Here is a 21,214-nt window from a genome sequence, read left to right on the forward strand (position 1 = left end):
AAAAAATAAAGGGAACACTTAAGTGTTCACTTAAGTGTTCCCTTTATTTTTTTTAGCAGTGTACATCATTGTTTAATTATTAAAACTACTATAAAATGACAGCTGAAATACATCCGTGTCACTTTTATAATCTGTCAACATGTCCATTTCTGAGTGAGTGAGCGTCAGCAGCACGCTGCGCTTGGGCATTACGTCCTTACACATTACATACTTACCAAGCGGAAGAAAAAGTAGTTCCCATTAACAACGTTTCATTTAGGCAAGATCTCAATAATTTTGTTACTTTCTAACTTGCTCTTGTTAATCTACATTATCTCAAATTACTAAAGTGTTGAAAGTATTGATCCTTGGATCTGAAAATAGATTTTAAAGAATTAAGTTCTGGTATCGAAAGAATCGATATTTCAGTATCAATCCGCACATCACTAACGGCAACGCCAGAGATCATTTAACTGCCCTGATTAACGGTTGATTCAGTTGCAACAGCCTAACTAAGCTTTTATCTACTGTACTTTTATAAGATTTTCTTTTGGCCAATTTTCTAATCTCGGTTGGACATGGATGAAGATGGAGGACTTTTTTACGTGTATAGACCCTATAGCTGCTGTACTCAGAGGTAAGTTTAAAGTTGTCTGTCTTTCTAAGATAAGCTAACTGAAGCTAGTTAGCATGTCGTGAAATGCCAATTTTCATCCGCGGTTAAAGAGCCGCTCTTGTAAATATGAGCTTTGAACAGTCATTAACCACAATAGATGTGGCTTAAAAATAATATCGACACGAGTTCTTAGTAGCTTCCGTTTTTTAACACAGCTAAGGTGGCTTCTCATTCGGGAAATGGTTAAAGGGCAATTCCGCCTAGTATTTCACTAACTGAGGGTGTTTTATGTGCTGTAATTAAAAAACTTAAATGCAATGAGTTTACAAGGTTAGATATTCCACACTGTTACCAGGATATTTTAAACACTATTTTTAATTAGTGAATTTAAGTAGTCCTTGTTTGATTTAATTAAAATAACTTTCTTGCCATGTTGAATTCATGTAATATTGTAATGGAGCACATGAACTAAAATAAGACTTGTTTTATTTTTCAAGTAAACCAAACTGTTGCCATAGTGAAGCCTATGCCAGACACATCGTCAATCACGTATTGCACCATCTACAAGAAACTTTGGGAATTGCAAGTGACGGTGTCCTTCACATTCTCAAGGTAAGAAATTTATGATACTGATTCATCATTACACTGATTAGTCCCTAAAACGTGGTTTGTTTTGTGATTGTTTTTCTGTCTGTGCTCCAATTAGCAGATGACCCAACAACTTCAAACAAGACCACTTTTCAGCTCTGCGGTGATCATGAAACCAACTTTCTACTGGCCATTGGAACCATGCCTTCCCTGATCTTCTGAAAGGAGGACATCATAGCTACTACACTTTTCAGCATCCGTGTGTGGGGCCACTCCTCTCTGTGCTGCTGACAGACGTCTTGAGAACGCCGTCCGTAACTGAGGCAAGACTTCCACATATAAAAGGCTATGGCTTATTGGAAGAAGTTCATTGCGGAGGAAGCTCCTATTGTTGACATCTAATCCCAAGATTTTTTTTGCTTTGGACAATTTGGTTTGCTTGACTCTTAGGGCATCTTATGAGTGCGGCAGATGTGTCAGATCTTCATTGTTCTGTCATTTTACAGGATTGTTTCAGAATCAGATGCCCATCCAGACTTTATTCTGACCAGTAGTCATGTTTTATTGTGCTTATGTGAAACTTAAACGTAATAAATATGTTAAAAGTAATTGAACTCATGTCTTCATTTCAGCAAGCCAATAACATCTCTTGTTCCAGTATTCACAGGATCAATTTTTGGATTTTTGTCTTAGCATAAGAACCTTGAGTAAAGCTGTGACAAAATATATATTTTAATCCTATGCAACAATAAAAATAAATTAGATTTAGGTATATCACTGCAAAAAGTCCCCTTTCAAAAACAAGAAAAAGAAGTACAAAAATAGGGTATAATTTTCTTAAAATAAGAAAAATTATCTGCCAACAGAACAAGAAAATTTATCTCGTCAAGATTTTCTAAAACAAGAAAAAATATCTGACCAAGATAAACCTACAATATCTTAAAATTAGTGTATTTGTACTTAAAACAAGCCAATTTTACTAATATAAATAGAATATATGAGATTTATTTTCTTAATACATAGAACATTTTTCTTCAAATAAGAAAATTTTACGCTATTTCAAGAAATTCAGTGTCGAGTAACATTTTCTTTACTTGAGATAATTTTTCTTAAAATAAGATAATATATCTTACTCGTATAAGTAAAATTGGCTTGTTTTAAGTAAAAATACACTAATTTTAAGATATTGTAGGTTTATCTTGGTTAGATATTTTTTCTTGTTTTAGAAAATCTTGACAAGATAAATTTTCTTGTTCTGTTGGCAGATAATTTTTCTTATTTTAAGAAAATTGTACCTTATTTTTGTACTTTTTTTTCTTGTTTTTGAAAGGGGACTTTTTGCAGTGTACATCTGCTGAAAGGTCTCATTACTGTGTTCACACACACAGACATGTACTTTCCAGCTGAGAGAGGCAGAGCTAATAAACTGAAGAGACAGGGAGAGAGGATAACGAGGGATATGAGGTCAGCATGCTCCGTTTCAGTTTCCTTTGTTTCATTAACTGGATAAAATTACACTAAATACCCACAAAAAACACCTCTGTGCTCATTTTACTTACAATTGTTCAGAAGCCTAGTTTCAGGTTAGTGGAAGATTACGTTGAAATAAAATGAAGTACTAAAAACACCTATTGTTTGATGAAAATGAAATGAGTGACAACATAATCCTTTATAGTAAATGAACTACATCTACTGTGTCTCACAAGTTGCAATTCCTCTAGATGTGTTTAATGTACAACAAAGACTTTCTCTTTGATATTTGAAAGTATTTAACCTCATTCAATGTGGGTTTTCCCTTTTCAGCAGATCTACTGCAAATCACCAGCGTTCTGAAACACTGAATGACGGATACATGTTGACAGATTATGTTCATATCAAATTCTGATCTGACCACCTAAATGTTGTAGATAAAATTGAGACCAATTGGATAATTGGCAACACTTTTCCAATCTGTAATTATTCAACTTTGGTGCAACTTTTCTTAGCTGGTGGAATGGTCAATGGTGTGGTCTGCTGCTGCTATTGCACAATTACTTCAAAATTTGACATGTCAGGTGGCATCGCACACGGCCTAGTTGTATTGAGTTATTATATGAACTATTGCTGTTGTATTACCTCAAAACCAGTCTGCTCATTCTCCTCTGATGTCATCTTGTCCACAAAACTGCAGCTCACTCGATATTATCTCATTTTCAGACCATTCTCTGTAAACCTTAGAGTTGAAAAGCACATTACAGCTTCTGAAATATTCACACAAGCCTGTCTGACACCAGTAACCATGTCACATTTAAAGCCCCTTTCTTTCTCAGTCTTGTGCTCAGCAAGCCAAGATGCCCAGGTGCAGTCATTTTCTACCAAGTGATTGAGTAATTCAGTGCATGTGCTAATTGACATGAATACATAATAAAATGGCTTAGGAGTGTGTTTGTAACATGTTATGCAGCCCTACTGGTGTCCACTTTAATTTGTTATGTCTGAGTATGTGATGAGGGTTACAGCTTCTGATTCAGGAAAGACTAAAGGGAAATTCTACCTTATTTTTTACAACCTGGAACATCTTCTCAAGTTTGAAAACAGCAAGACTTACACTTTTTAAACCCAAACTAGATTATTCTACACTAATAGCAGAAAATCTAAAACCAAGTTTGTGATTTGTAAAACTTTTAGTGCAAACTACAGTACTGTACCCTGAGTTTGGAGGGTAAAGGTTGTAGTTTCTGAGTTGGGCCACTTCAAGAGTAGTTCAGAGAGAGAAAAAAAAGCAGTAATCCCTTTATTGAATGCTCACAAATTAAATAAAGGTTGTGGAATAATCTGGTCCAGTTTTGAAGAGTATCTACTTTTAAACTACAGCAGGGTAAGATGCTCAAGGTAGTGAAATATTAGGTGGATTTACCCTTTAGCATTTCCCAAATTGCCTGCTACAATCGGAAACCCTCTTACGCTTTGTGAGTTTGTCCATTGTGTTGTGCTGTGATGGACCCCGTCTCTAACCCATTTACTCTTGGACATAGCCACCAACCTTTCTTCAACCCATAATAATAAAGCGAGTATGTAAAGTGGATGTTTGTTTTTATTATTTGTGGCTAAGGGAGACATTATTACTGCTACATGTGAATGTAGCTCCAAAACATTATTCAAGGAGAAGTCTTCAGACCCACACATGATTGTAAACGTGACACAAATGCATGTCACCTTACCCTTGAGAGGCAGTTTAGCGCCTTCATCACCTACCATTACATCCTGCTTGTGACGTCACAGTCAATACAGAGTATGAAGGCCCTGGAGTCAAAATCTATAATTTGGTTCGATAGTTTATTATAAGCAGAGAAGGCCTACAGACACATGCAAGCAGACTCATTTATAAACCGAGAGGGTATAAACAGAGGGAAGCCTCTTAATCTGTATTCCCATATTCATTTTAATTACTGCACAAACGTGTCAATGTTTTTTTTTTTTTGTTACATGCGACATTTTGCATGAACCGTTGTCACCCTTACACAGAAATGATTACTTTTGACCTGCGGTACCTGGCAGCAACGCCAGAAAAAGGTGTTAAAAGAAACAGAAAAACCACCAATGTGGTTGCACAACACTTACTAACAAAGGCCAGAGTGAAGCAGAAGGCTGCTGTTATTTACAATGTGACCTCACCTGCTCAGTTTTCACACGTTTTTAGAGAATTGTCAAAAAAGAATTTTGGAAAGTGTGGGCAGAGGTGATGGGTACTGTGGTTTTTACGTGACCTGACATGACTGTTAAATATTCAATTAGACAGAATATTTATGCTGGTTCTGAGAAGAAACAAGATGACATCATGAATCTGTGTTTTGTTAACATTCATTTATCTGATCTACAAAGACTTGGAGACATGTGTCATTAGATGGCATCAAGAGCATGTTGTTTTGTGGTTGTGAATGAAAAACAGAAGGGAGGGAAATAATGACTCCACATGCTGTTGTAATGGAGAAAAGGGATTCTGATAAAAGCTTGTAATGACTCAATTTATTGTTCTGGGATGTAGTGCTGGTGCAACATGCTGGTGGCTCTTTAATGTGGTGACCCTGCAGAAGCAGCACTGCAAAACACGCAATAAGAACACACAATCTTTTTTTCTAAAGAAAACATACTTGCATATTTGACTTAATCTAAAAGCTACCAGCTTATTATCTTTAACAATGATTCTAACTGCCAACAGCTCAGTTCTGTCGAAAAAAACTGTCAGATTTAGCCAGACTGAATCTATGTATTCTGCTGGTTTTTTCTTGCCCAATTTCTCTGGGCGAGTTTTTTTCATGTCTGCCAGGAACAATAAATCCCCCAATTCCTAGTATTCTTCTAATTTGGTCATTCTCAGCAAACAACAGACACAGAAAACAGAGATTGAATTAAATTGAACTGACAAGAAGTGTATTTTCTATGAGCTCATGGCAGGAAATGTTGTTTGCAGCAAAGACTGTGTGACGTGCCTGCTGTAGCAAAAGGGGAGCATTCGGTTCAAGTTTGACTTGGTAAAAGATCAGTCATCCTGTTTCACATGTATGTGATTTTGAGTCTCGCTTGTACCTCCTCTTCTTACGTTTACACTGACATAAAGCTGACAACCAAGCATCTAAGAAAAAGCAGAGATCACAGCTAAAAAAATACATTAAAAAAAAAAACTTTCTGCTTTCTCACGTACAACATTTACTCCTGAACAGCTAACTAACCTGTCCTTACATTTCTTAGGGTATATTTCAAAATGAAAGCAACAATGACAACAATGGATCTAAAGAGAGAGGTTACAGATAACAGATGTCTTTCCAAACCATTACATTTAATTCTAGGGCTGTCAAGTGTTTTGATTTGAGTGTAAGTGATCCATCCGCCAAATGCTTATATTTTCATATTCTGCATCTGAAGATGTAGGTTCAAAGAAACCACTTATTATATACTTTTTTCTTTTTTATAGAAACATAGATTTAAAATGAAATGAGCTGTGTAGTACTAAAAAATGAAATCAGATTCCTAATCGGCTCCTCTCAGGGCTAGATATGCACCAGTCTGTCTTTTACTGACTTGTTTTTATTTAGCTGACATTAAGCATCTGGCTTGTCTAAATATTTCAGACAATACTAATTGTCTGTATTGTAGTTTTCAGGCCTACAATCTTCAACAAGCTCCAAAATTAGAGTTGAAAAAGTTAACATGCAAAATACACAACAGGTGTATTCACACTGTTGGATGAGTGTCAGGGTTACTGTACATGGAAAATAAGGGTTCAACCCAGAGTTCATGCTCTGCTCCAGCCTTCTCCTTTTCAACATTATAAAATCATGAGATTAATCAAATATTTTTCCATCGCAGTGAATACTTGTAAGACACATTGTCATTAACTTAATGACTTTGATAGATGCACGACATCAGCAAACACAGATATGGGTTAGACACATGTGTGATGTAAATGTGACGGACACAGTGTGATCAGTGAATATTGTTCAGAGACAGTCTGACAGCACAGAGTCTGAAGGTTCTCTGAGGTTTAAGGCAAGATTCTCAGGGTGTTACATGCAGTTCTTGTAGCTATCTGGATGGTCATCATGTTCTGATGTAAAAGAGAAAAAAAACATCAGTTTTGGCTCTTCATCTCTCTCTCCCTGATAACACAGACGTCAGGAGGTTCTCTGACCTATCAACAACTACCCAGTAGACCTGGTGAGCGTTACACTGTCCTTGAGCTGTCTCCCCCCTACTGTCTTCATTCCCCTGCATATCATTTCCTTTCACTCAGCTTTACACTTGAACAGGCAAAACACATAAACAAGCAAGATAACAGAGCAAGCTTTGTTGGTGTTACCTGGTTAACCCCCTCAGCTGGAAACAAAGCAGTGAGTGAACTGAGTGGCTCTGAATTTTCTCTTAAATTTCTTCTTACAGTAGTAAATTAGTAGTAATAAAAACACACATTGCCCTATAATTGTTGTCTCTAGCTCAGCTGATCTTAAGTGAAGCATATTATTGTCCAAAACACTTTTACTTCTAGTTTTGCCAGAAAGTAGCCGCAGTCTCATGCAAATGGTAAAATTTGTACATGTATGTAACACTTTTATAGTTATACTGACCACTCAAAGTGCTTTACACTAGAACCATATTCACCCAGTCACACTGTGTACATACCTTAAACACAGATACACAAATCGCTAGGCGACTTGGTGCCTGCCTTGCCTTGAGGCACATTGACATGTTACAAGAAAAGGCTGGAAAAAATACCACAACTTTCAGATTGTAAGACGACTTCTGTTTTGTAAGCCAAATTCGCCCCATCTGAATCATAACCATGAGTGTGTGATTAACTGTTGGTAAATGTTGTCCTTTTGAGGTTCATTCCTCCATTTTTTAGCCATTTCACTCCAGTGTACATTCATTTCATTCTAGGGAAGAAAACATTTTGCATCCATGTCACATGGTGACACTATTAAAACAGCCCAACAACTAGTATAGTTATCAGGATCAGAAATGTTGAACTGATAATGAAAACTTGCTGGTAAAGGAAAACAGCTTTGGACCGAGAAGCAGTAACAGCTAAGACATGAGAGACTTTCAGCCAATCACCATCAAAACTATTCAGATATAATGAAAGCTACAATTTGACTAAAAGTAAAACAGATGCATGTCTCTGACAGCCAGAGTCATTTGTATGCTATTGGCTCTGTTAAATAAGGCTAATGGTGAATATTCATTTCTGCCAAATTGAAATTCCTGACAAAATGGAAATAAAACAAAAACATGTTTTCAAAATATTCAAGTAAATGACTATTTATTATGATCTATAACCTCAATATTCAAGTATCTGGATGTTAACTTTGCGGAAAAAAGTAAAAGAAAATAGATAAACTGATTATGATTCTGCTGATTAGTTAAATCATGATTTGGCTTTTTTTTGGTTCCGTTGTTGTTGACTTGATTTTGCAAAAGGACGCTTTTTGTGCACTTACACAAAGAGGACACAGTAATGGTAGTGATTTTTTTTTTTTTTTTTTGACAGGGCATGTATTAGGTATTTGTGGAGAAAAGCTCCACAAATACCCAAACAAAAGGGCCTGTCTGTGAAGCAGAGCGCGTTTGAATCCATCTGCACAGAGCTGAGCAGGCCTGCTGGCAGGGGAATACAGGGGAAGGGCAGCCGTCTACTTTATGACTGTGCTGACGTCAATGGCATAATTCAAATACTTGCAGAGTGCAGGCTTCCAGCTTTCTAAACCTGCTCTCTCTTTCTGTGGCAGGGTGTAGTCAAAACCTGGCATGGAGTTGGACACAAAAGCAAATTAGGAAAATAACTGGAGTGGAATTCAGTAGGGCTTGTTTACTTTTGTCAATCGCCCTGGAGTAAATATTTTTGTTTATTGGAGCTAAATAAGTCATATCAGAACTAAATAGCACCAATAAACATATTGTTGGTTTTTATCAGCCTTCAGCTTTCGTAACACAGATTGACATACCTTTCAATTTTAAGCTTACATGCTTCCAGTCCGTAAATAAAGCTACAGTGCAAAGCTGTGAAAATGAAAACAGCTTTAATAAAATAAAATCTAAAGAGTAAGCACCGCATGGATACAAATAGTCTGGATAGCAAAACGGAAAGAGGAAGCTTACTTTATAAACAATTAAGCCCTTTTCTATGAAGACATTTTTCATCTTACTAAAAGAAGGAAGTGAGCCCTATTTAGTGTGAAGTGGTGGGTTGGAAACACACCACTAACAACTTAATGTAACAATACTCTATAGGGGATATGCTTACAAGTACTAGTTCTTCTATGTGTAAACTGACTTTTTAAAAATGTCTATAAAATGCTAAGCATTCACAGCCCTTGAGCTTCTTTACATTTTCTTATTTTAAAAGCACAAACTTGACTGGATTCTGTTGGATTTTTATGGTTTTGTGGTACTTTGCATTGATTTCACAATTAAGGTACCACATAATTGTGAAGTGGAAAAAAGAAAACAGAAATGTTTAACAAAAAATAAAATTTTAAATACAAATGTGACATGCATTTGTATTCTGTTCCCTCCCCTCTCATGCAGATAAGCGTTGTGATAGATGTGTTCATCCATCAAAAAATAAAATCCAATTTATTATTTGTGGCTGCAAGAATATGTGAACAGGTTCAAGGAGTATAAGTACTAATACTGTATTGGTTCCTTTCTATTTTATTAACTTTGATGATGCAGTTCACTAAAATGTTCAGTTAAACGGCACAGTAATTAAAAGATCCCTTCCTATTACTTAAGGATGGGATAACTGGAAAAAGCCAGGAATGACTGACAGACTTAAAAAGATAGTTTCAAAAACGCAAGCAATCACAATGATCTCTGCAGTCAGAAATAATCGAGTCTACTACTATTATCTGATTTCCAAATCAGATAACTATCAGAGTTAAACAGGACAGTAAACCCATACAATTTCAAAAAATCTCAAAGTCAGTCCTTGATTCTAAAAAGTAACTTTACATCACAGGCTTGAAGTGTTTCATAGTTTTTAAACTCTTTTATATTCTGCCCGTTGTCTTGCACAAAGTCAGTGCGTGTCTCGTATATTTTGCACTCATAAACAAAGACAGGTTGCTAACCGCTCCGAGATCTGGTTTAAAGAAAGAAAACATCTGGGAAAAGATTTTGTGGTCTTTGTAAATTGCTTTTGGCATTGGGGTTAGTCAGTTCTTCTGAGAAGATGCAGAGATATCGCCATGTTTTCTGTTTACAGATCCCAGTGAAGAACAAAATCTAAAGTAAAATCAAACTGTCGCTATGGCCTGTGGGCCTACAAGCACACAGTCACACACACACATAGGTGAAGGGATTCTTTTGCCACAGCTGATCTGTGACTCTCCCTTGGCTAGGAGATGCAGGAGTATGAGCCAGGGGGCATGAAGAGCTTTGCATAGGGTAAGTACTTGGCATGGCAGCTTGTTTATGACACTCATGAGTAGTGTGTCATTTCAGTACTCCTATTTCTGTAAAAACTGGATCTCAGAATTACCACACTAGATCTAATTTTTACATTTAATGTTTAGCGAACTGTAAAAATACATAACTCATCTCTAAACTTCACTGTCGGAATAGTGTTTTGGGGATTTTGTGCAATGCCATTTTCCATCACGCATTCTATGGTCAATGTAATCTAAAGCATTAAATGTTGATACTCTCCAAAGGAGATCCAAAGTATTCAATCGGACAATATTGATTATTTACAGGTCAAACATTTTCTATGTGATCCAATGCAATGGAAACAAGACACAAACTGTTCAGAAACGGCTTCAGTGATGAACTATAGTGACTCTGTCTGCAGCATTTTGATGGCAGGAATTACATAATCAGCCTGCAGAGCAGACAGAAGAGTTAATAAAATACAAAAGGCCACAAATCTGTCGAGTAGCATCTGGTATTCAATCATTACGAGTCAGATTTAATTGCTAAGGTGAAGAAAATATCCTAGGTCGAGAAGTAACACTTTGGCAGATAGCACAAATCTGAAAAAAACAAGAGTTAAGTTAACATGACTGAAGGCATATTAGCCAATCAATAAAACCACTATTGACATTTAGTTAATTGTAAAAATCCACTTTAAGCCCTTCAGCAGCAGCTTAGAGTCAGAGGCCAGCAGAGCAGAACAAGGCTCACTATGGACAGATACCGTTCAAGTGCAGATTTGGCCTTTGCTTTCAAATAAGATGATTTTTAAAAAGCCAGCTCAATGGGTGGCAAATTTATTTAAAACATTGTGTTTCCTATAGAAAATCTTACATTTTGGCATTCCTCACCCACAAAAGATTTGACTAAAAATGGATTCCAACTCTGTGGGAAAAGGTTTAATTTTATTGACAACTGAAATTAGAGCTGGTAACATGCATACTATAATATAAAGCAATTTAAAGCAAGTCCTCAGAGAATCACATCTTTAAAATGCTGTCTCCAAATTACAAATGATCTAGTAAAAGGAAGGAACATTTTTGCAACACGTGTAGCCTGAATATATTGCAATCAGCCACTAGAAAGAAAATAAGAAACAGAGGCATGGGGCCAGTTATAAAACAAAACAGGACAATATTCAAACTCTTAAAAATAAGACGATTTGAGATTCCAACAACTGATTATTATGCAAGCAGTCAAGTTGTTCAGAGAATCCTGAAATGACTTATAAATTAGAAGTCAAAGAAACAAAGAAAACCACTTTAGTAATGGTGTTAGAATGTCTTTCCAACACGTTGTGATAATAAGCTCAGTTCTTACGCAACAAGTTTCCAGTGTAAGAAAGCAACAGTCTCTTTAGCAGCCTTTTTTATTTCTCACTGCATGTCTGAGGATTTTTTTTTTTTTGCTGTAGCTAAGTCATCAATCACACACCACACAGAAAAAACAAAGAACAAATTTCCAAGAATTAAAGAAAAGGACTGGAAATTGCTTAGTTTCCAAAAAGTTCAATAATATCTACAAATAAGAGTTCAGCTATATTAACAAAGATAAACCATCATCTTTTCTTAAACATGCACAAAATCATGCATGGATGAATGTAATCAATCATCCCTCTAGTTAAATCTTGACATATTTTGATAAGATTTGACTTTTGTGCTTTTGTTGGTGTTGGAAAAGAAGAAGTACGGCATTGGGCACAAACAATTAAAATCAAATAAAATAAGTTTGAATCAAATGTATATTTTTGGAAGTTGAAATTAAATTCTGTTGTAACTCAATATGTTTTTCATAGTTGAAGAAACTTGACTGACATGTACAACAACAGAATTTGTACAACAACAGAATTTGTAAGTTATTGTCTACGTAGAGCAGTGGTGCCCAAAGGCGTCCTGCCTATTTTAGTTCTCTCCCTGCTGGTAGTAAGAACCTCCTCAACATGCCAATGTTCTTCTGAGGCCTTCTAATGAGCCATCATTTGATCCAGGTGCGGTAAACCACCAGTCTAAATTCATTTTTTCAAATAATTCTGTTGAACAGGTCGTGTGAGGAAATCAGGTTTGGTCTCCACAACAATTAAAAACAAGCTGCTTTATTTCCTCTATCATATCAGTGTTACTTAGGGAGTAAGCTGATTTATATCGTAGTGACTTCTGCTTTCACACACACGTTTGTTGTAACCTGTATGATATAGAAGCTTTGTTGCAGGTGACGTCACCTTGTCTCCAGGTCGCATCACATAAACAACGAGCAGATCTGAGAAGAGCAGGAGAACAGGCGGTTTTTGGTGGAACGTTGTGAAATTCGTCACTTCAGCCCTGAAAACAAACACGCACATCTACCCACATCTGTCACACAGTGTACACACACTTATGTCAGACTCGCACATACGGCACAATCTCAGATGTATTCGTAGCTCCTCCTGATGATGTTGTCGAGGCAGCCAATAAAAACACAGACCTGTGGACTGGAGTACACTGCTGGAGGTGAATGTGCCTGAGTTGTACACATGCGACACTGCAAAGTAGAGAGTCAGTGCTACCGGACAGGATCAGTCAATGAGACAGAGTCGATTACTGGAATGATTAAACAGTGGGCAGAAGTTCCCGATTGTACTGCCAATGCTGTTTATGTTTCCGCGATGTGACACATAGCAGTGAAGATGATGGGTATGTTTAGATATGCAGTCTGGTTGCTCTTACTTATTACAAAGCATCCATTTAATTTGAATTTGTTCTACTTTTTTGCCCAACCACAAGTGCTGCAGAGCCCTTCAAGCAAAAGCTAATGGACAAATAAAAATGGGTGGTTGCCATTCTTTTCTTTATGAAGATACATTTTGAATGATGACCCTTTTGACTAAGGAACCCCACTTATTTTTATCATTTTAGACTATATACTATGACAGCTCTCCTGTTTTATGGCTTATAGACTTACAACCCTTGATTTGCAGATCATTTGTTTTTTTCAAACTAACAATTCTGCATCAGGTTCAGACTCTACAGAGTTTTTTAAGCCATTCCCTCAACTTAAAACAAAATAGCATATGGAAATATAAGTCACGGAAAGCTAAGACATTAGCGTCGGCCCTCTATAGTTGTTAGATCATGTAACAGTCAAAAATCATGACTTTATTTATTTAAAAAATACTTTTCATTCATACTTCACATGCATTAACATGATGAAATGTAAAAAAAAAAAAAGTGCATACTTTTGCAAGACGTCAAGCATTATTTATGAACGTAGAGAACAGTGTTTTTTTTTTGCATGAGACCTATACTTTTTTTGGAGGGGGTGTTAGTATTAATTCTTTACATACAGATTTTAAACTATGTTGCCTGTTATCTTTACAGTAGCCTTCTAGCTCATTCATTATGACACTGACCACTCGTAACCATGGAGGTCTGCATTAAAAGCATAGCTTTAAACCAAGATTATTGATCTTCTTAAGACTGTCCCCAAGTTTTCATGAGAACTTCAATGAAACTAATTAATCTATTGTTTAGTGGGGAAAGAAGAGACATCAATGTCACAATATGATCCAGTTTCATTAAACACAACTCAAAGCAGACCACAAAGTTCATGACCTTTGTGCATTTAAAGCACATGATAGATATAATGCCATATTTATGGTGTCATGAATCTTTTGAGAATCCGTGAATTGTAGTTTATTTCAAGTGTTTGTAAGTGATCTTGGAAACTAATACTTGTAATGTGTCCTTCTTATTGCATACAAGAGACTAAATGGTATGTGTAAACAGTAATACAGTCAACTGTGACCAGATATATTAAACCCACAAGCTGGGCCCACCAAGCCTTCTACTTTGGCCCCGGTGGCTAAAGCAGCAGTCATATGCGCTAAAATAAGAGCTTAGCTGTGTTTGTCATCTCATGTGAAGGATGCCATGAATTACACAACAGTGACGCGATTTACTGATGACACAAAGTAAAAATATGTATTAAATATTATGTAATAGTTACTTTCAGTTAAGAAATAAATCAAGTTTGTAAGGGAATCTTGCTTGGCCTGACAACCTCCCTCTTCTCTTCCATTTCAAAGAGAAGTGGTGGGAACTTGCAACAGAAGAATAAAGTGTCCATCAATTAGTGGCAATAGATGATCCAGTTTAATTAACTCTAGATGAAAGACAGTAATATGAAACATCTTCAAGCATAAGTAAGATGTGTATTTTTTTTCCTATCAAAGTATTTTATGAGATATAAATGGAACATAAGCAGTTTGATAAAGATCCTTTATTTTCACTTTTTAAATAAAATGTATTGAATTTGATTTTTTTTTTTACAGTTTATATTTGCATTAGACAAACCTTTTGCTAAAAGGTTATTTTAATTGCACATTAATGTAAATTCCTATTAATGGCATAATTTTTAAGGCACAGGCTTCTGTATTTTTTTGGTAGTTATTTTGCTCTCTGTTTCAGGTATTTCTATATGGCGCATGATATATCGCTATCTGCATTGGTATTAACCAGTGTTAATTATTAATATTGGCTGTTAGCTTTAACATGTTGCAATTGATTCAATAAGTAAAACTGGGGTGATATTTACAAGCGATCTTTATTTCCATCTTGTTGTTGCCTGTCTTTGTGTTTCAGGAGAGGGAGCACTTTCAAGCACTTTGAAATGCCTTACTGCTGAAATGTGCTATACAAATAAAATTTGATTAATTGATTGATTGATTGAGTGGAGAGGGTTGGTCATATTGGTCATGTATTTTTTGTAGAGATGTGCTGATCAGGTTTTTTCCTGCCGCTCACCGATACCGATCACAGATACCGATACCGATCACCGATACCGATACCGATCACATAATTTTTATTTTTTTTATCATAAGTACTACCGGTTACATTATGTGGAAAAAGGAACCATGAATTCACCTTAATTTAGACAAAAACTTGTTTTTAATAACTTTTTCCAAGAAGAAAACTAAACAAAACAGGCATTGTGTAAATTGTACTGCTATCGGTAATACTATCTTTAACAGACTGAAAACATACGAAGGCTCTGAAGAGACTAAATAATGCAAAAAGTCAAAATAAAGACTCTCAACATTGCTAAAGAAATTCAAGTATAAAACTTAACATTCAAAGGCAAATACAGGATCCATTACAATAAACAATACAGAGTTACTGAATGAAAACTTCCTGATAGCATGGCGGCTAGCTGATTACTGCTAGTTCTGAGTGGCTGTTTCTGACTGAGCGAAGTAATTATGCAGAGCAGGGAGGAGATCGATTATTTTTTTTAAAGATTATCTGTCTCATGTTAGGACAGCAAAAGTTTTAATATGTGTGTAAATTTTATTTTAAGTTAGATGCTGCAGCTTTAAGCAGAGGTTCGGTGTGAGAGTCACTACCAGGTGGAGCAGAAGCGACGCTCTGTCTGGGAAATATTAATACCTGTAGCGCGTAGCAGCGGTTCAAAAGCGAGAGCAGAACCAGCGTCTTACATCGCAGCTCGAAGACTTAAATAATTTTGCAGGGTATTTGTTTAGCTTTCTGACCGTCATGCTAATTCGGGTGAGTGTTTGTAGCTGAGCGCTGCTTTACCTGCTATCTGATCCTCCATATGTCTTTTTTACTGCAGTGAGCCTCGATGTAGCCTAACTCCGTCAAGTATGGCATTGTTTTTATCCCATATTAGATTTGTCGTGTTGATGCATTGTGACCTGGTTCACCCCACGTGCTTCAATTTTCCTCCGCAACACGCAAACGTCCCCAGTCACTCAGTGCGTCATAGTTACACATTGCTTAGGATTTGTTGCTGCACGTTTGCGCAGTGTGAAGGAAAGAGGAGACCAGCTGCACAGGCAGGATGCGAAATGAGATGCAGGTGATCGGTTTGTGTGATCGGCAACAAGGGACCGTGATCAGCGATCACCGATCATACACTTTTTCACGGAAATCGGCCGATTATGATCGGTGGCCAATCGATCGGCACACCTCTAATTTTTTATTTTTTTTGCAGCTGCGAAGGGCAGAAACAGGAAGAACCTCAGAAATGATTTTATTGTAAACAAAAATAAAATGCCGCTTGGCATCATTTTGCATGCAGTTATTCATTACTAAAGCAACAATAATCTTTGAAAAAAAAGAAAAACAATATACAAAAGCAACAAAGACATGAAAAATGATCCCATGTTCAACCTTTTACATCTGTCCTGCTCATCCAATTGCTACATTTCATTCATTATACTTTGTTTCCTTACTAAAATCCTTAACTTTCAAAACTTCTGTGATTAATTTGCAATCAGTCTTGATAGATGCGCTAAGAGAGTGTGCGCTAAATCACACTCGCTTGTGACTTAGCGCAATTAAAGACTTTATTCGATTGATAAATGAAAAAACTGTCAAACAATTATATTTAAAGTTACACAAACAACAACACAGGGATGATTGCTCACAATTATCCATCTTTTTTCTATATTTTTTATTATAGTTTATGCTGGTAAAGTTTTGCATGTGTAAAGCCACGAAAGAGAAAAAAATATATTGATCGTGAAAGTTGGTGGGGGAAAAAAACTGAAGCTGGACCACAAATGACTAACTTGGGACAATTGCACATAGTAAAGCTGGTCAGCTGCTGTTTTATAAGGCCACAGTGCTTCTGGGGACATGGCTGAAAAAAATCATTGTTCTGAATCACAACTGCAAAATCAAACTGGAAAATTAAACAACAGGTCACTTGTAACTTATAAACATGCTTTGTGGAGATGGTGTGAGAATGAGAGACGAACATTCAACCAACAGCTGAAGAGAGTAAAACATGACCCCTGGTCAATCACCAATGAAGAAACGGGGTGCTTATAATGAGCGTGACACTGCCCCCTTTCCAAGCGAGACACAGTGTTCAGGCGCAATTAAACCGATTAACCCCGACCCTTTTAATTAAATCAGAAAAAAAATCTGAAAATATGTTTGTTGATGAGGAAACATTAATCACCGATTATGGAGGTCAAGAGCACTATAAACATTCAGTTCGCACAAAAGGATTGATCTTTTGTTTTGGGACACCTGTGTTGACAACTCAAGAGCATTCCATTTAAAGTTTTCTACCTTTCTTTCAAATCTCGCTGCACGCTCAACAGTGGGGGCCTGGTTTTCACTGGAATGCTTCTTCACTGAAAACAGTTGATCCACAGTCGAGGTTTTCAGAGAAGTGTGGACGTTGTTTTGAGAAAGACAAGCCGCTACTGGCAAAACAGGTCAGATCGTCAAAGGAGGTTTTGTTTTTCCTGTATGTTTGGACAGTTAACATGAAATACAAATGCTCAATTCACATCCTCACTAATAAGAGACAGAATTAACTGATATATCTGAGAAAATGATTTTTAGGGATTTACCAAAAAATCTTAAATCACCACAAAATAGTTTATTGAGCAAGAATGGAGAATAATTCAGTAGCCAAGTTATAACCCTCTTTGTATGCTTAAAATAATTTTAATAAAATAAACTTTTCACTTTGGTTGAGATGAGTTAGTGTTTTACTAAGCTGTTTTTTGCCCTTCGGTCAACAAAGTTTGATAAAGACCTTTGCCATGATGTTATTTCTGATAAAAACGTAACAGAAAAAGTCAAAAATAAGCAGCTCTGTAGTTATTCTTAATAATGAAAAATATCTTAATATGTTGGTGATGGACATATCCGAGAGCCAGTATGATGTTTAATAACCTACACATTCCAGTATTAAGCAAAAGCTAGTTAGTCATCAATTTCCTTTTTCCAAAATAGAGAGCATCACGTCTTTTCCAAGAACAGACTCTTCTTACAGACTGAGTGAACTAAACTAGCTCCTCTTTAAACAGCAGGACACCCTGCACAATCCAGCTCCACACACTGTATACCACTTAACGCTAAAGAGGTTTAAGTAAAGTCTGAAGTGTTTACCCAGGTATGAAAGTCAGCGATTTGGTCAACAGCCGGCACATTTTGTTCTGAACTCTTTGTGCTGCTTTGTTAAACTGACAGTGAGCAATAAAACAATAAAAGCTTGAAAAGGAAAGTGACTGGCTAAGTGCACATCTTCATCCCCTTTCAGAAAGGAATGAGGCCTTATCTGAACATTTAGTCTTTTTAATTGTTCTCCAAACACTGGAGCAATTTGTGAGGACTTGTATCAGGACTTTTAACTGTTACATCTTATAAATAACTTGACAGACATTTTTCTGTCTACGCTGAAACTTACATAACAAACCAATGAAGGTCTGACAAAAAAAGCAGTGGTTTCAGAGAGGCTTCAAAAGAACTTAGGCCAATAATTTCTTCGCAAAAAGGAAGTAAAACCTACAGCTACAACCACTTTCTCTTTAAAGCTAAAATACGTGCCAAGAGAGTAGCAGTGGCAATGGATCAAGCATTTCCCTGATAAAAAGTGAAAAATAAAAAAATATATATTTTTGTCAATATCAAAAGCCTATTAAACCCTGCTGATCTGATAGATGAAAGAGAGGCAGATTGATGCCTAAATGAAAACCCTGCCCTGCCCTGCTGCCAACTGGTAGTATAAGATATTGATACAAAATTATGTCATGATATTTTGTCCCATTTTCCACATTCATTAAACTCTAATTATAGATAATATTTTTAGACATTGTTGTAAACATTCAGCAAATTATCTCTGATGAGTGATGTGGTCAGAATAACATCAGCTTATTGACTCACAACCACCCTTCAGTCAAGTCTTAATTGCAGAGAAATATCTATTTGTCATTAAAGAAACAAGGACATTATTATTGTTCAAATCAGTTTGATTTTAATTGTAATTATTTACAAGTAATTGCAATTAAAGGTCCATCAAAGTATACATTATAGAACTCTGCAGGTAATGTAAACACCCATTTTGGTGTTTTTTTTATTCAAAAACCTTCTCTTAATTTTTTTAAGGTAAAAACCATGAGCTAACTAATAGTTTACTTTGTTTTACATGCCAGCCTATTCTAAGCTTACATGTGGAATTTATGTCAAAATGTCTGGGAGACATATTTAAAAATGCAGAATGTTGAAGAACAGCATGTTTTTTATGTTTCATTCGTTGGTGTAAAACTGTTCCAGCATGTTATGTATTTACAGATGGAGGGTCTGCAAATGCAGAGCTCCAGATGTATAATTTACATTCAGAGCTTTCTGAAGGCTAATTTAATAATAATAAATAAAAAAAACATTTTCCAATGTCAAGCTTGTAGAAACTCGGGCAACATGGTCAAGATCAAACGTTTTAGGAGACAGCCCGCAACTTACTTAACAACAAAGACCAGTTGTGTAAAGCCAGGTTTAAGACCTGCCTGTGAACTAGCCAGCAGCAGTGAATGAATGGTGAATGGGGTAATAAAGGACTGTTTTCATGCTGAGGTTTGTGACGCAGGTCAGTCCCTGTCTGGTCTTTGTCTCCCTGTCACACCAAAGGAACTCATTTATCCTCAGAGAAAGATGGATGAACTGCTGTTGAAAAAGCTCCCAGGGGAGGCTGGTTGCTTATGTGCATTTCTGCGGGTGTGTATGCACTTGAGTGTGCGTGTGTGTGAGGAAGTCACTATCATCTCAGTGGCCCGTTTCCTCATTGGTATCATAGTCCGGCCCAGCTTGCACTTCCTTCTATGGACAGAAAGGTGTCTGCATGGGACACTCATGGAAGAGTCAAAGACTTGATTTGCATGCATGTTTGTGTTCGATCATCTGCAGATGCATGCATTCCTCTACATCAATTTATGTATGGTAAATGTGGCTCCACATACAAGACTTGAAATTTAGAAGTTACAGAATGGTTTCATCAGCGTAGGGCACTTTTTTCCCCCCACCGTGAACCTTATTGACAAGCTCTGAAGTAAACAAGATTATTTGACCTGTTTTTTAATTCAGTCACTCATGCATTAACGTTGAGGCTGACATCCAAGGGGCAATAGTTTTTAACACATTGTTGCTGTTTTAAATGCCTTATTGCTGAAATGTGCTGTACAAATAAAATTTGATCAATTGATTTTATACAAAATATCAATGGAAAATATGCAACTGCTATTTATTTATTAATTTTTATTACATTTTTTTAAGTGGTAAAATATGTCTATTTCAATGCAATACTTTTATCATAGACAAATAGTCAGTTATACCTATACTCAACATATCCTCTCAAACTTCAAAGTAGTTTTATGCCATTTCTCACTATATTTCTTTAACAGTGTGGGAGAAGCTAAAGACAGTCCAAAATACACGTGTGCTTAAATTGACCCGTGTAATGATTGAACTGGGCCTATAGATAAATATGGTAAAGTTGTGCATCAGTGTTATATCAATGTGAAATAGTGCTTCGAATGGGATACGGCCCATTTTAGGGCTTTTCCTGTTTTAGTTATTAACTGTTTTACTATAAGCCCCAGATAGGCATTGGCTCATTTATGAGTTATACTAAGGTTTGAAAAGGTAATGTTTCAAAACTGTTTAGATTTTCTGCCATGATATTTCTGTAGTTTAATGTCTTTTTAACCACGTGTAGCATGTTTGCCAAGGAGCTGCTTTCCAGGGGGGGATAGCCTGTTTAAGTTCTGTACTATCATATTATACTGTTCCACAGCTGGGTTTTTTATAGATACCTTAGCTTATCTTAAAGTCATTTACTGAAAATGTGTTGTGGCTTTAGTGAATCCGTGCCTTTAATCATTTCAATTCATGGTTAAGATGGACTATCAAAAAATGTACCCTGTCGTGATGTATTGTTTGGTGGGGACCCAAATGCAGACAGGCTGAAGCAATAGATGATAAATGATCCAATGAAAATATCAACAAAACAAGAACTTAGAAAAACGACCAGGATGACACCAAGAGCAGGAAGACATGGGAACTGTGTGCATGGAGAGTGAATACTGGAACAACAGACTGGGGCTGATGAGAGGAGAGAACAGAAGGCAGGCTGAGGACGTGAGAGAGTATGGCACAAAGGAGTGAGGAAAAGTATAAAATGGTGAACAGGGAAAACAAATCTAACCACAAAAACAATTTAAGTAAAATAGCAAGTAATGACTGAAATAAAATAAAAGAGAAGCAAAGCTAATCTCGTAAAAACTAAGAATAACTA

At 36.4% G+C, this 21,214-nt stretch overlaps 1 protein-coding gene and 1 long non-coding RNA gene across 4 annotated transcripts in view; one reads left to right on the plus strand and one right to left on the minus strand.

The window, feature by feature from the left end:
- The window catches only part of pde4ba (phosphodiesterase 4B, cAMP-specific a), a 163,917-nt gene that overhangs the window by 25,731 nt on the left and 116,972 nt on the right, over positions 1-21,214 (minus strand). The window lies entirely within an intron of this gene.
- Positions 97-1,792, plus strand: LOC145551405 (uncharacterized). Its single transcript, XR_014087230.1, has 3 exons — positions 97-616; positions 1,093-1,207; positions 1,302-1,792. It is a non-coding gene; the product is annotated as an uncharacterized LOC145551405 (long non-coding RNA).

The sequence above is a fragment of the Poecilia reticulata genome, chromosome 4 (assembly GCF_904066995.2).
Source record: "Poecilia reticulata chromosome 4, P_reticulata-male-v2, whole genome shotgun sequence".
Taxonomy (NCBI): Eukaryota; Metazoa; Chordata; class Actinopteri; order Cyprinodontiformes; family Poeciliidae; genus Poecilia; species Poecilia reticulata.